Raw genomic sequence first — 15,959 nt, forward strand, 5'->3', positions numbered from 1 at the left:
TTCAAGCGTCTTTTTCCACTGGCGATAAGAGAGATATCGGACGATACGACTCACCTATGTTAGCTGGTTTCCCAGGCTTTAGTAGCGGGACCACCTTGGCCATTTTCCATTTCTCAGGTATGACAAAGGTGGAAAGAGACAGATTGAAGACATGCGCTAAATATTTGAACCCCTCTTTCCCTAGGTTTTTAAGCATCGGCATGGCTATGCCGTCTGGGCCCACTGCTTTGGATGATTTAGCACGACCAATGGCGTCCTCAACCTCTTTAGCGGTGATGGTGATTGGTGACGCGCTGAATTTGTGTTTATGTGCGCGTCTATTGGCTCTCCGTCTATCTTTGTCGACCGTAGGATCATTATATATTGTCGGCAGAAAGCGCTCGCGCATTTTTTCGCGTCCGACTGTTGTTCTTAGATTATTCTTCTCAGTTATAGCCATTGTTATAGCCATATTCCTTTCTAAATTATTTTCTTGAAGATTCTCAAGCCATCTTCTTCTAATCTCACACGGCTCGGACAATTCGCCGTATCTGGAACCGCATTTAGTATTATTTCGGGTACGGTTGTGCGCTATGTGAGTTCCATGACAATGGGCTAAGCAAACATCTTCTCGTTTCGTGAGAAGTATATATACGCGCTGGCCGTATTTTGGCACCTAACGTTATGGATGACACTGCCCGGAAATAGATCTCTTCTAAACTCCTCCGCTATTGGGCGAATTACTCGCATTAGAAGTAGGTGTATCGTACCATCGTTTCATTTTCCGCGGTACAGCCAGTGCCGGTTTTCAACCTTACCCATTGAGTAAAGTAAAAGTGGTCCTCTCTGTGTGGTCGGTTCAACCATGGGCTCAGTTTAGTTCTGTGATCCACTTTCCTACGATACTGCAGCTCCGATGGGATTGCCAGCCTTCGATTGACACTTCTCGAACCTGTATGGCAACAGCAGAAGGCAATCAAATAACATTAAAATATATTGACAAATGAAAGAACGTTCTCAAACTCAAATTCAAATCAATTTAATTTTACTGAGAAAACACAAAAGCATGACATTTCTACAGACGCATATGGAAATATATTAAGGGTGGTGCGCTAAAAATGCATGAAACACGTTAAATAAAAATGTTAATGTCTATCTTTAAGTAATGTTGTTTTTTGAAATCATGTCCTTTTTGAGACATCAAAAACTTTTTGAGGTCGGGAAAAGATACAAAGTTTGTTTGGATCAGCTGAATTCTTTCATGAGTTGATCGAGTTAAAATACCAAATTTTGCTTAGTGACCACCCTAATAGAAAAACATGCGTTAGTACATATGTATATATGTGTTTAAGTATACTACCATACAAAATGTCAACCTTTTACTGATTTTATCTGCCACCACCCCACCCTTCTAAGTCAGCTCAATCTACTCATTCAATTACTTACTCATTGACCATATCACTCACTCAATTACTCTTCATGAACTCTCACACACACTCACATATACCTACAAATGTCTAAATAAATTTCGCAATAAATTTTCAATCAGTAAATTGCTAACGTGATTTCTTTATTGCCAAACTTATGTAAGTATGAACAATTCACATTACATTTGCCACAATCACTATTATAAATATGTACATACTTATGTACACATCCATACATATATATATCGTCTATCTGGGCTTGGAAGAATGCTACAGAAGTTTGGTCAACTCGCGCAATTAGGAAATTATTCCTCTTTTGTGTGTAGTGAGTCGCTTATTTGTAGAGCGTTGAACATTACCTGGCTCATCTTAGGTAGAGAAAATATATGCAAGAGGCCCTTGAGTGGTCGGTACCATGGCGGAACGATACAAGGTGGCAGCATGGGACAGCTGATTATAAACTTTTTTTATTTGATTTGATACATCAACTTCCTGCGCAGTACAATTTTGACATTTGTCCATCGAATTTACAAAAAAAAAATTCCTGGAATTTTTATTTATGTTTGTAGGTATGTTACCATGCTGCCACCTTGTATCGTTCCGCCATGGTAGGTACTTTCATTTTGTGCACAAAATATACTAAAACCTTGATGATGAGCAGAACCTATTGTCTCTCCACACAATATCATTAAATTTGTGGAGTCGAAATCATACCGATCTATGTTTTTTTCACTAGATAAGAGAGGGAAGTATAGAGACTGCGACTTTTACGAAGATAGAGCAGCCACCTTTTTGAGTGGAATAATAAATTTACTTTATACTTAAAGAAAGGGGATAGCGAACAAACCGCAGTTGAGTTGCCGTTCCATTTCCAGATTACCACAGCATTGAAAAAAGAGAGGCAGCGAAGAGTAAACAAACTAGTGCTTAAATCACGAGGAAGCTATAGCTTCTCTTTCCATGATTGACTGAAGAGTTATGAAAAAAGAACAACCTAAAATATTAGCATGATTACATTGAAGACGGCAGCAACAGACCACAACGACAACAAAGCTTGAAGACAACCGTGGCCGAGCAATGCCTACTTGATTACTTGCACCGCGAGCCACAAATATTAACTATACCAAGCACTAAATAACGGCCCTAATAACATATGAAGCTACATTCCAAAGTTATCCTATAGTAGTACACACATAAGTTCTGACTACATTCACGCGAAATCTGTCAAATTATTTTTAACATGTTCTTATAACTCATTTGTAGCTTCGGAGCTACATTAGGGGGACTCATAAAGCACATAAACTTATAAGGTGTAAAATTATATCCATTTACACACGTTGTTATATGAACGCACCTTGAAATACTCTTAATAAACTTAATTGTTTATCAGCTGTATTATTGCCAAACAACAATTTTTTGATTGTTATACAAATTAAAAAATGCCAAGATTAAGTGAAAAATCAAAACTAAAACGTCTTTACTAAGATATTCTTGTAAATGACTTGCTGATGTTGGAGATTTCTGATGAAAATGCCTGCTGTAATGTCTGCAAGGTTGCATTCCTTTGAGTTTACAGCGTTTACACAATGAAATGTGCGCGTAAATTTATACAAATTGTGTAAATGATTTTTCATACAAAATTTGACAGTTCGTTTACGCACTAGATAAATTTATACGTTTACACACTTTCTAAGGCATTTATACGGTTACATGAGTCCCCCTATTGACTTTAGCTTATCAATATACCACATTCGTGAATATTGGTTGATGTTGCCTTTATTCGCATAATAGGTATGAACGGCTCTACGAGTCTCATAATCAAGATACCATTATTGCTGGAAGGTCTGAATTGACAACATTGAAGTGAGTTTGGCTGTACGAATTTCAGCGCAAGGTACTGTATAGGTATTGAGCTTGTGAATTGGGCTTTTTCATTAAGGTTTAGACTTAAGACAATAAGCACTGCTTCAGGGTGCCATCATATTTTTCATACTATGTTGCTTGGTGATTGAATCACTTGTGGCCCGTAATGAATTTAGTATCTTATTACAGAGCATTTGATTATAGCACTTTGAAAGCACTCTTCTCTAAATATAATCGGCACTTAATGAATTAAAATTGTCTTTTCTCCTGATCCTTCACTATATATTGCTGCCTATTATTCAGGGAGCCAGCTTTCGGTTGCCGCCCGAAGCTAAACATAGGCAACAAGTTACTATGAAAGTCTCACGTTGCGAGATACTTCGAAAGTTTCAACTGTGCTAATGTGAAGATGCTTTTTGGGGAAACATGAGGTCTACATATTTCTTATCTACACCCATTAATAGCTAAGTATCACTTAACTATGTTATGGTGGAGTTAAAGCATTATCATGGCCAATTTTGCTCATTGTGCTCTCCTCCACACATTCATTGTCTCTCAAACAGTTCTAGCCTTCTCTTTCCGTCATCGAAGTCCGATCGAGAAACATTGTAAATATTGCGCTAAGTTCAGTCTGGGATCGCGGGGATGGGGGTCGGTTATTTATCAAAATCTTGGATGGGAGTCGGTTATTCATCAAAATCTTTTGGTGAGCGTACTTTATTTACCAAGCGATTAACTAGTACATTGTTCTAGCTTCAACAATTCCGCTCACACTTTAATTCAGAGCCGGCCAAAAGTTGCACATTGTGCAATTTGAGTTCGTATTTTCACACAGACACTAACGATGTGCGATCACGATCGTTTGCTTTCGCTTGTCACTCACTAAAATCAACAGTGAATGCAAAAGGAAAAGTCCATGCTACTTTTTGGGCACATAATAAAAACAATATGCTGCAAGGTTAAAGTGACTTTTAATATGTTTTGGTTAGTATTTTTAAGTTCCTTTCAAAATACATATTAATAATGACAATTTAAGTATTAATAATTAATAATAATTAATTAATTAATTAATTATTAATAAATATTGACAATTAAATAAAAGCAACTTTTTATATGTTCTACTTAGTTTTATTAATTTTTATAAATTTTTTTTAATTGAATAACTTTATGTTTTGAAAATATATATTTCTATCTTTACATTTACTTTGTTTTATAGTTATTTCTTGATGAAAAAGTGGTTTTTTAAGTAAATTTTGCACTGAAGAAACACCATACCTTCTTTTATAAAAAAGTTTTATCTGGCTAGCTCGACCTCCGCGTTCTTAGTTATATGAATATAAGTAAATATTGTTAGGATTAGCTTGAAATCAAATAACCAGAGTCCTTTTTAATTTCGAGCTTCACAGTCCACATTTTCTTTTAGCACACTGTGGGGAGTTGTAACTAAATTTTTACACATACTTATGCAATTGTTTTAGTATTTGTTGGCCGGCTCTGCTCTAATTGATTATTTTCACTCAAATTACCCCATCTTCACACTCTCAATCGTTCCAAGTCGGGATTTATTTAAATTGCGCTCAACTCGTCTATAACACTAACTTCAACAACTCCACTCACTCTCTCATTAGCTCATTTCTCTAAAATTACACTTCCAAAGTCTTAAACACGGTTGCCATACCATGTTTTCATTTGGGACCAAAATTCATCGAAAAAAGGACCAAATTTTTGTAGTTTTAATTGGCTTACAAACAATTCGGCAATTCACGAATGTGTCGAATTCTTTGAAAATCTTTGATTTCAGCTTGTGGTAAAGTACAAAGTCAAACACACTTTCATTCTAACAAAAAGCCTTATATAAATAATTGTTTTAACGAAAACCCTTAGACCAAACCCGTGCCGCAAGTCAAACTAGTTCTGTTTTATTTACATAAACATTTTATTTTTAAGCTAAATTTCTCCAGGACTCGGTTGTATCAATTTTATTATAAAATCATACAAAAAGTAAAAAAATTGTTTTCAATAGCTGGGTGCTCCACTTTTTTTAAATTTAATTCTTTAGTCTTCCGTTTACCAGTGCACCCTCATGCTTCAATTTTCTCATCTATGGCCTAGATTCAGTAAGTGCGGGTTTTGCAATGTACATTATTTCCATGTAATTTGTGTTAGAGAAAAATGTACATTTCAAAACTCACATTCTAGCCAGAGTCCTCAGATTTACTATTGAAAAGTCTTAAAAGTTTGAACTGTGTAGTAATGGTCGAATTTCCATTTGACGAGGTACGAGAAATAAGTTATTATTAACAATGTTATGATTAAAGTTTCTGGGGCTCTGCTCTCCAACGGGAATAAAATATTCCTGCCTTACTTCCAATAAAAATATTTCTTGGGTTTAGATACTTAGTATTCTAAATTATGTACACTGATAATTTTTAAATATCCAATATTTTGATATAATATTGCACCTAAAATTACTGATATTGATGGAATAATATCAGCAGCTTAAATTTTTCTGATTGAACTCTTTAGCGCAGGTCGGAAATATATAGAAACTTTTAATTCTATAACTGATATTGAATTTGACGGTTGTATTGCAGAAATGCTCTTAACTTCCAGACACAAAAATAGAAAATAGAGCCGCATCGCAATGTGAAGAACATAATAGCTTTCGAATTCCTAAAACTCATCAATTTGTTTTGTGCTGTGTGAGAAAAATTTAAAAACTCTCATTACCTATTGAGGCATATCGCATAACTTCAACATAAAACAGTGGTAAGAGCACTTACTATAAAACAAATTAGTCTCATTAATTTATTTAGTTTTCAATACAAGAATGTCTTCATCAGTGGACAACTCCGTCAAATTACTTTGCGATGTACGTGCATTGGTAAGAACTTTTTTTAAGCTCAAACAGTGACAAAAGTCTATCACGAAAAGCTTTTGATAAACGATCGAAATATCTAGCCACCAAAACAAGATTTTCTGATTGACCGCTTGTTTCACCAACAATTAACGAAAATTGGTTTGGTCAAGATCTAACACTTTTGTAAGCTATCTGCCAGGTGAAGTGCCATTGTTCTGCTACATTTTGTTGGCATCAATTTTTGTGTAAGAAATCCCTTGAGGTAAATTATAAATTATATCAGGGTTAATGAATGTGTGGAAAATTTTGTGGGTAGTGTTAAACATTTTTTCCTCAGTGAAAACAATCTTGATTACAGCCTAAAAAGGACCAAAATTGGAAAAAAAAAGGGACCAGCGGACCAAATGGGACTGGAAAGGACCAGTTTTGGTCCAAATGGACCAAAAGTGGCAACCGTGGTCTTAAACGTTTCAACGGGATTTATTTGACAAGCGCTCAACTAGTCCGCTGACCTAGTCAGCGTTGACAGATTGACGACGCCGTCGTCATTTTGACGATTTTCAACTAGAATGACGCTTGGACGATTCTGTTATGAAAAATGACTATTTAAGGTTGCCTGCTATGTAAGATTTATTTTAACGGGACTTTGTTGAAAATCCTCCAGACGGAGCAATTTGCTCCTTTTGCGAAAAGTTATGGAAGGACGAAAGAAATATATCAGAATGGAGTGCTTGTTTACAGTGCGATACGGTTTGGGCTCATAACGTCTGCATTCCCAAAAAAAATCAAACTTTTATTTGCGAGACTTGCCAAAATTGAAGTTTTTAAGCAATTCCAATAACTTATTCATTTTTAATATCAACGAGCCAAGGAGGTATTTTATTTTATCTTTTGAGAAACTATTTATCTTTTATTAGTAAAATTTGTAAATTTTAAAAGAAGTTATTTAATATTTTCTTTAGTAAATTAAAATTAGCCTACGTTTGCGTACCTCATTACCCGCCAATTTTTGGGGAAGCGGCATTTCGAGCTCACCCGAATTTCGTCTTATAAATTGTAAACTGTTGGTGGTATACAACTTTTGATAAAGTACGTTATAGATGATATTTCACAAAACAAAATGTGATGAAAAAGAGGTGAATTGGACTTTTGGTTAGGCCAAAATTACCCAAAAACTACACGCTATACCACAAAATCCCGCAGTTCCTCTATTTTGAAGACATTTCTAAGGTTCCTCTAGAAGTTTTTTGGAAAATATCAAAAGAGCTGACTCTACATACGCTTTTTTTAATTTATGTGCATTCGTTGCAGATCTAATGTGCTTGCCACACTCTTCAGCGAATGTAGAACGACCTTTTTTTAAAATAAACTTAAAACAAAATTCCGAAACCGTCTGGAATCTGATACATTAAAAGAAATATTGCTAGCCCAAGATTATTTAAAATTGAATAACTTTTCCTGTTATAATATTAGACCGCAAATAAATATGTTAAAAAATGAACGCGAAAATGTATAACTAAGAAACTAAAATGTTATAGGAGGTTCGATTCGAGCTCAAAGAAAAAAAATAATAATTGTTAAAATGACTGAAAACAAGTACCTTTTGTATGTAATGCAAAATTTATCTTTTAAGACGTTTTTGTCATTTATAAAATAAAACGAAATGAATTGAAAACGATTTTATATGTTGTATGTGGCAACAAAAAATAAAAATCAAAGACAATTTTCTGACAAGCGTTAATATTGTTGAATGAAATCCGGCGATCTCATTTTGGTTTCCGGCGAATACAATCGTACGTCCCCTGGTAATGACCCAAATTCGTCCTAACTCAACTTTGGTTGTTATTGGTTGTAGCCATAGATATGACGATTTTTGACGATTTTTTGGGCGGCGTCTGATGACTTGGAAAAAAAATATATGGGAACGCTGGACCTAGCTTCCACAATTACGCTCCCACTCTCATTGATTATTTTCACTCAAATTCTCGCGCTTCGAAACTCTCAAACGTTCCAATGTAAATTCATTACTTGCAAGGCTATAATATGCAAATTAGCTTTACAGTTTAAATTATCTTTTATTAGTGAAAAGCAGTGTGAGTGACTTCCTAGATGGTAAAGATTAAATTTAAAATTAGTACAAAAAAATTTCAATTAAGAAAATCAAATAAAAAAATTTGATACTTATGTATATATATAATTTTTTTTTTCGTTTAAAAAATATAAAAAATTCATTTCAAACTATAATTTAACTATAAAATAAGTAATTGTGATTTATAATTTTTTTTATTAGAAAAAATTTTTTGTTTTAAAAATTTTCTGACTTTAATATTTTGAAGAATGATTTTTTTACTTAGAAAAAATTTGTTAAAAAATTTTGTGCTGTTAAGAGTTGTTATTTCGAAAAAAAACATATGTTAAGTGTCCTGAAAAAAATTGAGCTTTGAATATTTCAGCTTTTACTAAGAAATTTTTTGAAAAATATATAATTTTGCTAATTTTTACGAAATAAATATAGAAATATACTTTAAAACAATTATAATAACAATTTAAGCTGACCGCAGAAAAATAATAGTTTTTTTTTAAATATATGTGAGTAAATATTTTTTTTGTGTCTATTTCGGCCAATCCATGTGAATATCTGTATCTCAAGAAAGCCGTTAACGTAGGCAAAAACTTTCCAGTTTGTAAAAACAAATTAATTTAGAAAAACACCGTTTTTTCAGATGAACTTTCCAAATTACTGTGAATTTCCGAAGTAAGAAATTTATAAATATATTTCTCATATTAGGGTGCTTAACCTGACTTTGATAGCAGGATTAAGACAAAAATAGTTTTCACATTTGTTGTTTTTTGCTTTGTAAAATATATGTGTGGGCTAAATCAAGCAAAGCTTTATCGCGTTTGGCTGATACTCTCATTGCTGGAAATATAAAAAAATGTGCCTGTCTTTGCACTGGGTATTCAAACCTGTAAAGTCTGAACTGCATTGCTTCCCAGTTACTTATGGTGTCCCTAATGTATGCCTTTGTGCGTCCACAGAAGCGATCTGCACCATAAAAGGCTGCAATAGCACTCTGCTTGTCTAGGTGGTCTGCCAGTTGATTACCTTCATGTCTATGACGCTTGGGAACTAATATTTATAAAAAAACTTTTTTTGGCTCCCAGATCATTTAGGACTCCAATGAATTCAGCCATTGTCTTAGATATAATAGTGTTAGACTGCAAGGAACGTAAGACTGTCAGCCATGTGACATAATAAGGATATGCCTCGATGTTAAACCACTTCGTAGACATTCTCTATCGCATACTTCTATCTAATGCATGGATTTCTGCCTGAAAAATAGTGGAGTAACATCCTACTGGTAGCGATTTCTTGAAGTTTGGCCCATAGATGCCATCTCCCTCTGAGTCAGCGTCAGTATATGTATTCTATGTTTTCCAAAGAGATCTATCCACAATAGACACTTAAAAATTCCGTGAGATTCTGAGCGTAGGGCTTCGGCGGATTTTGTATGCATTTTCTATTAATCAAATGGCCTGTCATGTTTCCGCTCTTTTGAAGCTTGAGTTTATTACAATAGGCAAAGGATGTATTTCTACAAACATTTTTTTGGCCGCCCAACTAAGGATGCATAGGCGAAGACAGCTGTTGTCGCTTTATTCAAAGTAGCATCTAGATGAGCATTCCACGTGAGGGTTCTGTTCAGTTCAACCCCTAGGTATTTTGCTTGCAGGGATGGTTCTGTCATGGATAGTTTTCTTCTCCAGGCAAACGCACACGGACAGTTTTTTAGAATTGATACACAGTCCTTTTGTATCACACCACCTTTGTGTGATGCGCAGGGCTTGTTGCATGCGATTGGGTATTGTTTTCTCGTCGTTCCCTGTGATGCATATTATATAAGACACCTGCATACCTTGTATGGGTTTCAGTGACAGAAGGAGTTCATGTATGACTAGGGGTTAGCACTCTCACCTAACCAGAATGACACCAATCACCTCTTTAATAGCAATGTGGCACCAACGCCTCTAACACCCCTCTCATTCTAGTCCATCCCTGTTGAAACTGCAAGTTTCCTTGGATGGGGCGAAGCACAGCTACAACAAAAACAACATCTAAGACTAGGGTTGACAAAAGAGGAAAGAAAACACCACATGTAGGTCATCTCCTCGTGGCCACAATTGACTCAGCTGTCCCTCCCTGCTCAAGACTGATTTTTCTTCTCTTTAGCATGGATAGCATCGAGCGAATGATAATTGGGAATACATATATCCTTGCCAATCATAGCTTGATCGACAGCTTGATGTGTCAAGTTATCGTAAGCCCCTGAGATGTCGCTAAAAGCGCAGAGGGCTATATTTTTAGACGAAGTAGAAGTAAGGAAAGCCATTACAGCTTGATTATATTATTTTCGTCACCAGTGTACTGTAAATATTATGGCTAAAAAGTACTTATCAACTTTTTTTGAAATATAATATAAACAAGAATAAACAACTAACTGGATTTGAAGACTCAAGCTCATTTGACTATAACTTAGCACCAATTTATGCTTGCAATTACAGAACATGATACATTATAAAGCAATTACAAACAAACACAGAAAATGTTATGTGTACATTAGACCGCTTCAAAAAATAATTTCTTTTCCCTCAAAAGCCCCAACTATTTCGCCTTTTTACTAAACCTTACACATCTGGTATGACAAATAAACACATCTGCATCTCAGCTTTAGCGATTATGTCGTGTAGTTACATGCTTTCAAAATAATTTCAGAAACAACTGCAATTAGGCTTTTGCAAAAAGGCTTTAACAAAGTTTTTTTTTTGGTTTGCTGGGTAGAGCTTTATGGTACGACCAGCAAACCATATAGTTTCAAATTGGTCTAAATAAAAATAGTAAAAGATTTTTTTTTTCAAAACGCTCTACCGCAGAATTCTGCCCAATATAACATAAATTAAATATATATTAATCCAGCAGAAATAGGGCGTTTATAGACATAAGTCTGAGATAGAGTGTTCTTCATTCTGAGATGCAGCGTTTTGAAACAAAAACTGATATAAGGCGTCCGCCTTTTGGGATACTTTGGAAGTAAAGCAAAAATCTTAAACGGTCTACTTCAGAAAATGCATAAATAAACGAAAGTTTATCTTCAGGCACTTTAAGTGGCCTCTTGGGTTCTTTATGTTTATTTTATTTCTGAGAAAATGTTTCTTGTGAAAAGCGATTCATCATAAAATTCTAAAACACCAAAATAGTAAAAAAGTAAATAATTGAAAGCAAAGCAATAATATTTCTTAAGCTACATTAGGGTGGTTTTCAATATGATTTTTTTTTTCAATCTCATCCTTTCAATCGCTGATCGACAATACTTTCGTCGCAAATATAAGATGTAAATTGTTAAGTGTCCTTCGAATGTGAATCAAAATTTATTTATAATTATCTACAAGAAAATCCTAGCTAGGGGAAATATAGTATAGGGACTTATAAAGAAAGAGAACGTAGTAGTGAAGATCCCTTGAAGCGCTTCTCGACGCACATTTTCCAGCGGAAGATGGTGTAGAAGAGCCAGCAGACAACATTTAGAAATCGGTAGCCACGGCGCTGTATAGGGTGGTTATGAACATAGAGAAAGCCTTAAAAAAAAAGCTGTGCGCCTGCCGCGGCTTTCCACAAGGTATTTAAACAGGCGATCATGGAGATTCTGAAGTTAAAAAAAATTAAGAAAATGTACAAGGTTTACAAACGCGATGGTTACTCAGACATGTTTCTGAACAGCTAGCTTCTCGGGAGCTAAGTATTGAACTCGAAATCTCCAACATACATACTTCATACTAGTGCAAGGGCAGGCCTTTAACAACTCAGCCATATGAATGCCCCGCTGCTCGCTTTGAAATTGGTCTCTACGTATTGCTTTGTTGCTATTCCTTCATACACAATTACGTGCATATTAATTCTATATGTTTTTAATCATAATTCTGTGGAATATTTATAGGCGCGCTTTCAAGAGCTTAGCAACATGGGATTTTTAACAGTGCTTCCTCTGTTCACTATTATATCTGTATTTAATTAGTATGAAGTATGAATGTTAGAGATTTCGTGTTAAATACTCAGCTCCTGAAAAGCTAGTTGATGAAGGTAACCATCGCCGTTTGTAAACTTTGTAATTTTTCGCTAATATCAATAACAAAAACAATTGGATATAGCAATTTGAGCATGTCTCGCTAACTAAATACAGATAATAGCGTTTTTTATTAATTTTTTTTAGTCGTATCAAAGAATTTAATCACATCTCGTTTCCTTTCTTTTTCTTTTTTCTCTACGCAGCCTTCAAAAATGAATAAGCGCATGGTTTACTACAATGGAAATGGCAATCAAAGCCAAAAGACCACCGTTTCATACAAGGAGTCGACACGTGAAACAAAGTCTTACATCTCTCACACTGTAGAGAAAAAAGTAACCCACGAAGTCAGGGTACCTAACCCAAATAGTCGCGTCAACTATAACAGTAGCCGTGCGCTTCCAGCACCTGGTGGCTATAAGAAAAACTATTATTAATTTTAAAATCATGTATATATAAGCATATATACTTACTACTAATACATGAAATTTTATACTTTTTTTTTGTACTTTATGTATTAATAAAAACTTAGCAAAGCTTTGAAAGTTTTGTTGTCTTTATACTTTTGTCTGCAAGTGCTTGTGTAAGATTCTAATAACTGGAGGAACTTATGGTTAATGATGGGTACCCACATAGCATATGGAAGATTTATTAAAGTATAAGTCACCACAATGAGACATTTTCGACTCCTTTTGACGACTAAAAACTGTTTAATCAATTCTGCTATCAAAAGAAGAATCGAAATCGACTCCCTCTTATGAGTGAAATATGATTTATTGAAAAAGCAACAACAAAATGTAAAGCGATCACAAATTGATCACATTGGGGATCGAAATATGATTGAGTAAACAATTTTTGTCTGCTTTACATTTTGTTGTTGCTTTTTCAATAAATCATATTTCACTCATAGGAGGGAGTCGATTTCGAGTCTTCTTTTGATCACAAAAGCTTTAAAACACACTTAAAAATTATTCCCACAAGACTCATAAATGATGGTAAATATGACTCGAAAAAGACTTAAATACTGATTAGAAATATGGGTTAAAAGAGACTCACCAAGTGTAGTCGCGCATACGGTACCATTTTCTCCCGACGAGTGAGTCTTTTCTGATCAGAAAATGAGCGCATATATGCTTATTTTGATCATGCTGGAGACACGAAAAAGACTCTAATATGATTAATAATTTCAAAAAATGCTTGGTGGGTACCTAAGTGCAGACAAAGTCGTTTTTCTGTAGCCAGACATTTTTTATAGGTGATCAAAAACTCGTTGTACCGTTCGACTTGAGGACTCCTTTAAAGGGCCGACATGCGAATTTTCGTTAGCAATCAGCATCATAGCAAACTTATTTACATCCGCAGTGAGGGATTACAGTCTATCCCCGACTAGTTCTTTATTTGAGAAGTTGCGCCGAGTGTCTGCTGTTGAATAGCAGAGTGATGGAGTTCATACAATAGGAGTTGAAAAAAAATGTAAGGCGCGATAACCTCCTGTTCCAGATATCAAACCAATCTTGATTTTTCTCGCTCAGATATATAACGTTGGCCAATTACGGCAAATGTCAAATAAAGGCAAAGTGAGCATTCCAAAAGACAGATATTTTAAGTTGCAAAAAGTAGGAACGGTTAAGTATAACCCCTCTCAAAAATACCTTAGTTAAACTTTTTGGATGCTGACCCTTTTGAAAAGCTAAAGGTGGAGCACAAGCGTACATGAATACGTAACTCGTTTGCCAAATTAACTTTTAAGTGATCTTTATCCAAGCTATGAGCTGTCTTTCTTCCATTGGAATAGCCAAGGTAGTTTACATACCAACATTTGCGATTTTTTGTATTGTCGTATTATATTAGGTGAGATATCGTGGCACCTTTTCAGTGGAGCTAGGATATTGGAGGCGCCACTTGAAAGGAATGGCTGCTCTGTTCCAAATTAAGCTTAAGTCGTTAGGCTGAAACTACGTAATCCTATATTTTGCTGACCTTAAATCAATAAATATCCATCGGAGAATGCTAGCCTTTGTTAAACAAAAATCCACAGGTGATTCCAGGCCGATCTGGCTCTTCATTTTTATCTTACATAAATAAAAAATAAATGTAAAGCGCGATAACCTCCGAAGAGATCTAAGGCCGAGCTTCTCTTCCAATTTACGTCGTGCTCCTGTTGATTTCCCCTACAAATTGGACGTACGGGACCTACATGTTTTATGCCGACTCCGAACGGCATCTGCAGTGAGAGCTTTTCGTGGAAGAGATACACTCGGAGCGCTTGCCAAACACTGCCGAGGGGCTACCCCACTTAGAAAAATGTTCTTCTAATTGAAAAACCTCATTTCTAAAATTTTGATGTTGCTTTGCCCGGGGTGCGAACCCAGGGCATACGGTGTGGTAGGCGGAGCACGCTACCATCACACCACGGTGGCCGCCGTCGTAAAAAAGGCGATTCTATCAATTTAATTGCATGGAAATCCGTTGGAAAGTGGTTTTTTAAACCGCCGCTCTTAGTAGGCAAACATGTATTTAGAATTTTTAATTTTGAATAGTTGACCACACGCTATTTCTAGAACGCATTATCAGAAATGTCTTAAGATAATTTTCGAACTTGTTATGGCGTTCTCCTACAGATTCATTCATAGTGATTGAGGACTAGTCGTCTAATTGCGCAGTCATTAGGAAAGCTGAGTACCCTCCCGGTGGATTTTAACATGGTCGGTTCTAAGACCAGAAGAATAGCGAAGAGATATTTAAGCACATATATGCAGATCCGCTACGACATACGCGGTGATCTGTTAGCATAGCTGTCCAGAGTTCCTAGAACAAACACTTAAAAAAAAAATATATTCTGCAACGGCATCGCTCCTTGCGGATGGTTTGGCAATACATTCCTGTATATTTCTGCCGTGAAGAGCTTGTCAGCAAAACTCATCTGCCTTGGTTGATGGCATTTGGAGTCGGCATAAAACATGCAGGTTTGTAAATTTTCTACATTTGCATTGAAAGACCAGCTATATATCAAATTGATCTCCTTGATCTCTACGTAGGTATATTGCAACAAAATATTTGTATATCATTACATACATATCCACTCATGACACACTCTGCAAACCTCAGAGATGCCGCAGTGCCGTCACCAATGATTCTTGCTTTCGGCTGTAGTCAAAGGCACCCCACGAACAGCCGGCATTCAAAACACAGGCGTATCTGAGACGGTTTGTCCAGCGATACAACACTGATTTACACTCCAAAGGCCATCCTGTGTGTTTTAGTCACGTAGTACTTTACTTTCTTTTATGGAAGCGCTTGGCTTGATGAGATATACCCAAGGAACCTCTGAGGCATTTGACCGCAGTAAATGAAGGTATTAACGCAGTTTTATTTCCCCTTTTACAGCTCCAACTATACTCAGTAGTAATCGACGCTTTGCAAGGTGTTCCAATATGCAGGCATTCCCTAGGAATGGAGACGCCTGCAGATGGCTCCATATGAGCGGTAAGGAAATGCTGTGCGACCACCTTTGGGTGAGTTTCTAAAGAATATCGAAGAATACATTGTGGGGGAAAGAACTTCGCTGTGGATTATAATTATTGCGAAGTCTGGAGCACCTGTTTGGATGGAAAAATAATGAGCTCAATTCTCAAACAAATTTGCAGTAAGAGTTTCACTGTGTGTCATGTTTTGTAAATTTACCGGTCGGTACGTATAGCGTTATCGGAG

The 15,959-nt window shown here is 35.7% G+C and overlaps 1 protein-coding gene and 1 long non-coding RNA gene across 2 annotated transcripts in view; one reads left to right on the plus strand and one right to left on the minus strand.

The window, feature by feature from the left end:
- Window positions 1-15,959, minus strand: part of Vsx2 (Visual system homeobox 2) — a 330,585-nt gene that overhangs the window by 68,354 nt on the left and 246,272 nt on the right. The window lies entirely within an intron of this gene.
- Window positions 8,123-12,793, plus strand: LOC137249527 (uncharacterized). The gene is made up of 2 exons (XR_010952404.1): window positions 8,123-8,241; window positions 12,455-12,793. It is a non-coding gene; the product is annotated as an uncharacterized lncRNA (long non-coding RNA).

This window comes from Eurosta solidaginis, chromosome 4 (genome assembly GCF_040869045.1).
Source record: "Eurosta solidaginis isolate ZX-2024a chromosome 4, ASM4086904v1, whole genome shotgun sequence".
Classification (NCBI taxonomy): domain Eukaryota; kingdom Metazoa; phylum Arthropoda; class Insecta; order Diptera; family Tephritidae; genus Eurosta; species Eurosta solidaginis.